We start from the raw sequence: 11,188 nt of genomic DNA on the forward strand, positions 1-11,188 counted from the left end.
TGGATTTTCTATTATTATGAACAAAGATAATACGAAGATTTTCTACAACTACGCTTATGAACTCAGCAACATTCTATGTTGACGATTTTCAAAATGACTTGTATTCTCAGGAACTCAGTGAACAGGTACTCAAGCCTCGGATATAGACATGTTACTGTTTTTTTGAGACATCATACTATTTGGTGATTTTGTGTAATTTAAAGAACAAATACATTCTGTAAAACAATGAATCTTGTAACATTGTATTGTATGATGTTTGGTGTCCATGTATCATTTATATTCAACTGCGATGATATTACTCAATGATGTCAACCGCCCCCAGATATTTCCGCCGTCCTGGTTCGGGGGTGTTACAGATTGGTATCAGAGCATTGTTTATAGTGAACTGGTAGATCTAACCATACAAGATATACGACTATAAACACAATGGGACTAAAATACTCTGAATAAAAGTATACCTTAAAAATACAAATATTTTATAAAAATTAGACGTACCGGTAAACACATTATTGGTAGAGCCTTAATAGGGAAAACAAATAAGAGTCCTTAGAGTAGTTGGACATCGAGACTAAACATTGACAGTTATGTAGTCATATCTAGAGTAAATATAGCCTAGTCAACTATATTTATTCGAGATAGGACCGACATATGTCCAGGAGTGGTCGTGGTGAACGACAAATCTAAGACTTACCAACTTAAAACTACAAAGGTCTGAGAACAAAAACTAAAGGAAATTAAATGCTATATGAGTATTTTGACATTCCATCTATTTTCTCGTACTTACATATTCTCGTACAGACGACATGGCAAGCTTTCACCTCCCCGGAGACCCTTACTTCCCTAATCAAGGGAATGGGGGTTGGATCAAGGAAGAACCCGAGGAACCCGTGGAGGATCCCAAGGAGCCGATAGAGTTTGAAGAAGAGGATGTCGATGAAGAAATCGAGGAAGATGACGATGAGGAGGTTGAGGAGGACGATGAATTGGACGTAGAGTCTGAAGTTATCAAACCTCCCTACATGGAAAGGGCACCCCCACATAGAATAGGCTACAATGACCCTACACCTCCTTGGGACGACGATATTGAGAGGTGGGGATGACGCCAGGGTCAGCAACTGCCATTTGGGATAAACCGAGGTTTATACAACTTCCAGCATGGAGGACTAGCAGATCGTGCACTCCCTAACATGGCCACGCATATTAGGGACATCGGTGACCAGGCTCAAGTGACCGCCGACCGGGTGATGCAAATGCGGGTGGTTGTACAGGTTACTAGTGTTCGCACGTGAGACCTGGAGTGAGACTTCTATCTAATGGAACGACTCATGGAAAACCTTGCCACTGCACGAGCGGAGGTCAGGGAATACCAGGAGAGGCACACCGCTCTGATGGAGCATGTGTGGATCACCGAACACAGATTATCCGAGTTGCAGGACGCGTCTACCTCCTCACAGGTTCCACAAGAGGACGCTCGTCATAAGTAGGACCTATCATACCCGCCACTCGTTGTAATTTGATTTCCTTATGTATGTTGGATCGACCCTATGATTAGGTGCCTACACCACTCCTAGGGTCATTATGTTATCACTTTCTTTATCTCACAAAGGATTGTAGACCTTTCAAAGGTCAATTTTCAGGCATGAATGTACTAAGAAAGTTATCATTAATGAAACAGTTTCATGTTTTATTTGTGATGTTGATATCTGCTATGTGTTCCCTCTTTATTTATCTTTGATATAATGTATGTCAATCAAAGTCCATACGAAACACCGTAACCGTTAGAAATAAAAGAAATTCATAAACTCATCATGGTACCTGTCCCGTAGCAGGAAATGGTAAGGGGTTATGTTCGCAAGAACACTACAGATCTAGCTCACTGGTGCTTTTCAAGCTGCATTCTCAATAGCAGTCATGGCAGCTCTAGCTCACATTAACAAGGGCAACAACGGGGGAGGCAATGGCCAAGGGACCAGAAGTTCTAATAATGGAGATCTTCAAGGAAAACCAAGAGCTAGCACTTATAAATATTTCACGAATGCAAAACCAAAGAATTTCAATGGGAGTGAGGGTGTAATAGCTCTAACTCGATGGTTCGAAAAAATTGAATCGGTTTTCGAAATCTACGGGTGTGCCGAGGAGAATAAGGTGAAATTTATTGATTGTACCTTTGGCGACATGGCTTTATCATGGTGGAATAGCCACATCAAATCCCTTACTCTCCCGGTCGCCAACGCCATGTCATGGGCAGATCTTAAGTCGATGATGCTGGAACAATACTGTCCCCGTGGAGAGTTTCAAAAAATTGAGCCGGAGTTGTGGAACCTGACCGTACAAAACTCTAATATAGAGGCATACATCGCTAGATTCTGTGAATTGGCACTTCTGTGCCCTGGAATGATAACATCAGAGGCAAAAAAGGTCGAACTCTTTATTTGGGGGTTAAGACCTCCAATCCAGGGGAACGTAATAGATGCGGACCCCTCGACCTTCGACAGTGCCAAACGATTGGCACAAAAATTGTACGACCATGGGGATGGAAAAAGTGTGAAAACTTCTGGTGCTGAAACAAGGAAAGAGGGAAACAACAAGAACAATAGGGAAACAAAAGAAAAGGGAGTCAGAATCAGGAATCATCCAAGTAACAAACTATAGTTGTTCACACTGCTACCACTCAGCCCACACCAACCCCAGTCGCACCAACGCTAACCACACCAACAAAGGGTGAAAAACACGCGTACATTCTACTAAGGCTCTTGTGAGAGTAGTTTTGTTTTCGCCGTACCTATCTAGGTACATTGTAAGTCCTGTGTTTATAACCAGAGTCCCCTAAAGGGGGAGTGGAATAATTGTGTATAGATCTATACGGGGTTAACACCCCACACCTGTGATGTTCACTATAGCTAGATGGGACAATCTAAGGTAACAAATATATGGACCATATCTGACGCCTGAAAAGCATCAGGGCAGGCGTTCTCGTCATATCTGTATGGTTATAACGACTCACATAGAGTAGGGTCCTAGTGACATTTCAATTACGTGGAATATACACCCCGTTAGTTTTATAAAATACCAAACCATGTTTCGTATATTCCGTAAACTAATTTCACAGCTTCGGTCTTAGGGTTTTAAGACTACGACATCTTTTATCTACAGAAAATATAGGATTTTTTCGGAACACTTTCTTTTCAATAACAAACTAAGGAAAACTAAAGAACATGCATGCAATTATGCACAATTTTGGAACGAGACTCATAAACTACTTTTTATAGAAAATATTGGATTTTCTAGAGTTTTACAAATTACTATGACTAAAGATAATACTAAGATTTTCTACAACTATGCTTATGAACTCACCAACATTCTATGTTGACACTTTTCAAAATGACTTGTATTCTCAGGAACTCAGTGAACAGGTACTTGAGCCTTGGATCTAGACATGTTACTATATTTTTGAGACATCATACTTTTTGGTGATTTTGTGTAATTCAAAGAACAAATGCACTTTGTAAAACAATGAATGTTTTTACATTGTATTGTATGATGTTTGGTGTCCATGTATCATTTATATTCAACTACGACGATATTAATCAATGATGTCAACCGCCCCTGGACGTTTCCATCATCCTGGTTCGGGGGTGTGACAAAAAGTTCCAAGCTGGAGATTGTGGTTGATTCTAATTGTGAATCAGAGTTTATTTTCGCGAGTGAAGCATCGAAAGATGCTATATGGTTAAAGAACTTCATTAGAGATCTTGGAGTAGTACCAATCATTAAGGAGCCGATGAAAATTTTATGTGATAATGAAGGAGCGGTTTCCTTGACCAAGGAACTGAAAGGTCATTGTAGATCAAGACATATCGACAGAAAGTATCACTTTATCAAATATCATGTAGAAGAAGGAAGCCTCATCGTAAACAGGGTATCGACAGAAGAGAATCGGTCTAATACCCTCACAAAGGGTCTTAGTAGGTTTAAGCATGTTCAACACGCAAGGAGCATTGGTCTGAAGGATGATATTAATTTTTGTGATTAGATAGTTATTTAGAAACTTGTAGCAGATATATGTAATTGACATTTGATGATTAAATAAATAGAGGTTTATTTATAAGTATTGTTTACTATCTTTTGTAAATTTCTTATCATTGTGTTTCTTTTACATGTTTTACTTCCCGAATAATTAGATTATTCAAAAATCCATAGTCGATCATACTTTGAAAGTAATTAGTGAATTAAGGTTGTCATGAACTAGATTGTAGATTGTCTAAGTGTTTAGACATAGCAATGGTTTGCTACAACATTCATGAGTACTTTTGAAATAGGGATTTAAGTATTGCGTTAAACCCAAAACCAGTGAATTACTTCATGGAATTATCATGAGTAACTATGAGACAATAATATCATATAATCTTAAAGTCGAGAAATATGGGTTGTTGTTTACGAGTTGGTTTTGCATTGATAATACGTAAACGCATCAATAACTTGGTGTTATAAAACGTATTGTTGTGCATGATTTGATGAGTAAATAATTCAAGCATATGAGTCAAAGTTTATTTGTTCCTTTTGCCCTAACGGGGAAAAGTGATATCTTGGGCCCCTCGATGATCTGGTGTTGACTTATGTGTCGAGCCTACTCAGGACTGAATTGATGTGTTCAATTATGTTCTTCGTCATTACAAATCATAAATTAGGAAACAAACTCTTGAACAATGAGAAGGATTCTGTTCCATGTCATTTGTTCACATGATATCTTGGAGAAGAAAGGATTATATGATTCCTTATCATAGGACACGCAACTGACTAGGTCAGAGTTCGACAAAAGTTATGAGAGCTATGATTGCTAGTGGCATGGTCCTTTTGGGTTGCCTTATCCACGTGGAAGACTATTGGATTAGGTGTCTAAGCCCATAACTATAATTGGTATGTACTTGAATTGATAGTGGCATGGTCCTTTTGGGTTGCCTTCACACTTGCAACTAAACAGGATGATTAATTGAGAAATAGGAAGAATTTATTAATTCGATTAATAAATTAAGATAAATGATTTATTAATATGTTATGGAAATAATATATTAATTAGTAATCATGTTATTAATTAATATTTAATCTGAAATTAATTTGGAATTAATTTTGGGATTAAATGAATTAATTAAAAGTGCAAGGACTAAAAGTGAAATTCTTGAATAGTTAAGCAAAAGAGTCCAGAACCTTCCTAGGGAAGGTGGTGGATTAAATATATATATATATATATATATATATATATATATGTATAAGATTATTCTAGAATTTCTAGAATATCTTATCATATATGGATAATCGAAGGAGGTGGTTAATTTCCATATTTGAGATAATGATATTTTATTTAGATTAGGGTTATCCATAGCATCCTTGGTGCACTATATAAAGGGTTCTAAGCCCTTTGAATTTTGGCCACTCTTTAGAAGAAGTAGAAACTGAAAATTTGATCTCCTTCCTCGTCTTTCATATCATTCTCTTGCATTGTGTGTGTGTGAGCCATTAGAGGTGTTACACTTGTGACGCTAAGTTCTCAAGCTTCAAGATCTACAAGGGAATCATTGTTATTATGATATAACAATCAAGGTATGTAACCTAACCCCAGTTTTATATATATTTAGAAAATTGTAGTTACTTCCTAGGGTTTTCCTTTTGTGTTCAAGTTTGCATGTTTAATTAGAGAAAACCTAGATCCAAAGCATTATGGTTGCATTGTAACGACCAAAATTTCAAAACAATTAAAACTTTTCAAAACCACCCATTTTAATAACGTTGTTATAAAAAGGTTTTCAATACATTATTTAACAAAGTATTTTCCCAGGTTCATATCATAAAACGCCAACGCGAGGAACGGTACGATCACGCCTTTGCCTTGCCACAGACTCCTGAGAACCTGAAAACATAAAACCACAACTGTAAGCCCGAAAGCTTAGTGAGATACCCCCAAAATACCAACCACATATACGCCCTTCCAGGCCACGACCTTCCGGTCCAAACATATCGCCTTCCGGCCCATAACATATTGCCTTTCGGCCCATGACATATTGCCTTCCGGCCCGTAACATATTGCCTTTCGGCCCATAACATATCGCCTTCCGGCCCATAGCATAAAATGCATACATAACATAACAGATCATAGAACGACCATGCATACCGGGTCACACCTCAGACCAAGCAGCCATACACATAACATATAATCATATAACAGTCACAGTCAGCAATCGATTAGCAGATCACATAACATATCATTACCCTAACCAAGATACCGGCCTAACCGGTCACTAGCATAACATCACCCTACGAATCAGCCAACATACTAATTGCACACATACGCCTTTCCAGGCCATGACCTTCCGGTCCACATAGCAATGCCTTCTGGCTCACAACATGTAATCCCTTCCGGCCCACAACATATAACGCCTTCCGGCCCATATCATAACAACTGACAACTACCCGGATTTCCATCCGATAAAAAGGTTGGCCTTGGTGCCATAAACCCTAGCGATATAGTGAGGATAACTCACCTCGAAACTGCCGACTAAACAGATAACTCAAGCTGCTCTGATCACTGATACGATCTCCACCTCTGGACAGCCACCAATGCACTGAACTCAAACAATAATCAACAATTACCAAAATACCCTTGGAAACCACTGGTCAACCCTACTCGCCGAGTCAACCCGATGACTCGTCGAGTCCCCATACTCAGAACTCCACTTAATCCGCGACCTAACTCGCCGAGTCACCCCGAGACTCGCCGAGTTCAACAACTCTGAGTCCACTCGCCCTCAACTCACCGAGTCATCCCTTGACCCACCGATTCTCAACTCAACCAGAGAATATCGGGACTCTTCGACAAGACTCGCCGAGTCTAAGGCTATCTTCAACCCACTCGCCGAGTTGTTCATACAACTCGCCGAGTTCCAAGCCATCTTCATCCAACTCGCCGAGTTGTTCTTCCAACTCGTCAAGTCCCAGCTCATCTTCAAGCAACTCGTCGAGTTCTCCCATGTGACTCGCCAAGTACCACCGATCTGAATCCATACAGAAGCATTCCAGACCATGCAATTGATCCAAAACATAGATCTAGCCTCCTACAACTCATCCATCACGTAAAGTGGCAAACTTTATGTGAATCCAAAGAGATCTAGGCCTTATTCACTTATAGCTAGGGTTTAGGACATGATGGCTTCACTAAGCACCCAGACACAGGAACTTTAATGCACTCTTGGCCTTCAATACTCTAGATCTGAGGTAGCAACCTCAGATCTAACCTCCAAACTCTAAAACATACCAAGATATACTCCCCACAAACCCCAAAATGATGAATCCATATGATTGATAGCCCAAGAACAAGATATTACCTCCAAAAGGATGCCCCTACTGCAATGAAACTCGAATCCAAGCAAAGCCCTATGATCCAAGCCTCTTCTCCTTCAAGATTTCTTCAACAAACACCTCCCCAAGCTCCAAATACACTCCAATTTTCTTCAATCACGCTTTCTAGGGTTTCTGGACTTCAAGGGGGATCAAAGAGGCTGGGGAGAGGATATAATGTTCTTTAAATAGGGCTCATTCCCCGGATTTAGGGTTTTCTCCACTCAGCACCTACTCGCCGAGTCCATCTTTGGACTCGCCGAGTAGGCCACTTAACACGCGACCCAGTCGCGACTCTACTCGCCGAGTCCATCCATGGACTCGCCGAGTCACTTTTCCACAACTTACTCTTTTAGCCCTTCAACTCTACTCTTGATATTTCGGGATGTTTCAATTCTCCCCCACTTATATTAGGCTTCGCCCTCGAAGCCTAAAACAACTCAACTCCAAGGATACTCCCACAATGCTCCACCTGGCCATAACTGGACCAGGTCCCTGAAGGCATACTTATCGAAACTCGAACACACTTTCCCCTCCTTCACGGTGTCCTGACCACCGTCTCGAACCGGGCACCGACTGTACCCCTGATCATCACTCTCAATAACCGAGAATTGCCCAAGATGCATCACTGCCCCAAATCTCAACAATCACTCGACCCATAAGGGTTAGAAAACCATGAACCATTGGATCCCCGATCCGAATCCCACTTTATCCAATCCAGGACGACTGAGAGACCCATTCTCAATCTCGGAGCAACCCTCACGAGTTCTCCCCTTGCAACCGCATACACCTGCTGAACTAGCTCTAACACCCTCAGGTTGGGAAAACCTGATACACTGATAATACCCTCAATCATCCCCCAGGATGAATCACTAACATACACCCCATACCCTGATCAGAATCACACTGAGAGTTCAAGACTCCCTCTCTCCCTGCATCCCTTCCGAGCCTCTTGGCTCTACACTTGCGGATTTCCCTCCGCGACCTCAGCAGAGATTCCAAACCAGATGAGCTTCTAATCTACTGCCGCAAACACGCTGCTCAATGACCATACTCGAATTGCTCTAATCATAACTCTGCTCTACCGCTTTCACTTCCGTGAACTTGCACTCCCTCTTGGAGTTACACACCTCTTACCTCTCTCTCTCTTCCTTTACCAAGGAATCCACCCGGCCACAATGTCGCTCCGACAAATGCCACGGTGCTCGCCCGATGCTACACCACCCTTAGCGTGTTCGCTATCCATCCAACACACTTACTCTGACTCTCCTCGCAGGGACTCTCAAGCCCATGCACTACCTCAACTAAACAAGATCACTACCTGGGGCCAGACCTTCCAATGTAATCACACTACAACATACACAATCCGCAATCTCAAACTGATCCACAATACCAGCAGAGTCTCCAGCATGACTAGACCGACTCACATAACACATAACACCAAACTATAATCATACCAAACCCTCAGGGAACAACGGATACCAAGACGAAAACCCGAAATACGAATCTGTAACCGTGCCAAACCCATAAAACGACGAATACCACATCAAAATCCACATAAAGATACCAGCACAAACAATACACCACAAAAATCGCAAGATAACAAGACATCAGGAAAGAAACATATCCGCAGCTGCATCTGGCACTGCTCTGACCCCCTCTGGCGCAAGCTGATAAGCACGACCCTGAGCCCCTGGGGGCCCCACTCCACCCTGACCTCCACCTGAATTCCTCAAAGTGGCCGGTGCTGGAGCCTGCATCGGTCCTGCAGAAAGATGTGGACAGTTGACCCTCAAATGTCCAACCTGACGACAATGGTAACAAATCCTCAAATCCCAAACTGGCACTGACTGCCGACAATCCCGCGCATAGTGTCCCTCCTTTCCGCACTTACGGCATGCACCACCGGACCAACAAACTCCGGTGTGACCCCTTCCACACTTCCCACAAGTGTGGCCGCTCCGATCCCCCACGCTAACATCAATGGTCCTGGATCGTTTCGGCGCCGGCTGCGACTGCATCGGAGCCTGCCTCAACTCACGCGACTGCAACTCAACCTCTAACTCACGCCGCCTGGCGGCCTCCTGCAATTCCAAAAAGGTCTCGCACCTCTGCGCAGACACGAACTGTCTGTTATCCCCCTTGAGCATACTCAGATATTGGGACATCTGAGCCTGCTCCGAAGCGAACTTTGGGCAAAACATCGCCCTCTCAGTGAACATTCTGGTGACCTCAGTCACCGACTCCGAATCTTACTTCAGCTCAAGGAACTCCCGAGCCAATCTCTCCCTCTCATCCTGCGGAACATAACGAGTGATGAACATCTCTCGGAACTGATCCCATGATACCGCAGCCCTCTGCGCATCTGAATATGACCCCGGGGTCAATCTCCACCAACCCTTCACCCCGAGCCTCAACAGGTTCAGAGCACACCTCACCCTCTGATCAGCAGGGCATAAACACGTGGAGAAACACCCCTCCTCGTCTGATAACCATCTCATAGCAACAATCGGGTCCTGAATTCCATCGAATGTGGGAGGCTTCGTATAATAGAAGTCCCGATACTGAAAACCCCGACTAGCTCCTCCCCTTGCCGCTGCTACAGCCGCTGTAGCCGCCGCGGCAGCCGTCTCTGCGAGAGTCGCATAGCGCTCATCAAAATAATCAACCATGGCGGTCTTGATCGACCCAAACAGTTCCGGAAACTCAGCCCGGAACAATACAGCAGCCTCATCATGCAGGATCTCGCGAATCCTCGCATCCAACTCGCTCGTGCTCATCTGATCGATAACCTCAGACGGCACCGATCCACCCGGAACTCTCTCTCCAGCTCCCGATCCTGATCCGGATCCACTCTCATCATGCCTCGGAATCTCCATACTGGAAAACACCATACCAAATCTCAGACACTTCCCACAATCCTGGGATCCAATTCTCGCAACCCAACCCTAGAGATCATGGTTTCCCTGATACGCGTATGGGTCCTGTGCTTTCAGTAGTACGGGCCCATACTACCTTCAACACCTACCCATATTTGTATGAAGTACTACCACAATACCCTAGAGAAACATGCATAACAACGCTCAACCCCTCACCACTAGAGGAACACTGAGAATCTCCCATAAGGGACCCTAGGTTACTGGCATCACAAATCAGGCAACATTATCATGAATTCCTGAAGATCCCTAGCCTAACTCTAGCATGCTGTTCTATCAAGCTTAATAAGACAAATATCATGTATGGTATCTTGGGGTTACTTACTGGCTCCGGCTGATCGTACCTCCGCGTCCTCCTTTTACATAATTTGAAAACCATTTTAATTTCTCTTTTTAAAACCCTCCTCGATTTGAGACTGGAGTCACACGAATGTTCCTCCAATTCACTCAAACCAAGGCTCTGATACCAACTTGTAACGACCAAAATTTCAAAACAATTAAAACTTTTCAAAACCACCCATTTTAATAACGTTGTTATAAAAAGGTTTTCAATACATTATTTAACAAAGTATTTTCCCAGGTTCATATCATAAAACGCCAACGCGAGGAACGGTACGATCATGCCTTTGCCTTGCCACAGACTCCTGAGAACCTGAAAACATAAAACCACAACTGTAAGCCCGAAAGCTTAGTGAGATACCCCCAAAATACCAACCACATATACGCCCTTCCAGGCCACGACCTTCCGGTCCAAACATATCGCCTTCCGGCCATAACATATTGCCTTTCGGCCCATGACATATTGCCTTTCGGCCCATAACATATTGCCTTTCGGCCCATAACATATCGCCTTCCGGCCCATA

This window comes from Lactuca serriola, chromosome 1 (genome assembly GCF_051521515.1).
Source record: "Lactuca serriola cultivar US96UC23 chromosome 1, Lser_US96UC23_V15, whole genome shotgun sequence".
NCBI classification, from domain to species: domain Eukaryota; kingdom Viridiplantae; phylum Streptophyta; class Magnoliopsida; order Asterales; family Asteraceae; genus Lactuca; species Lactuca serriola.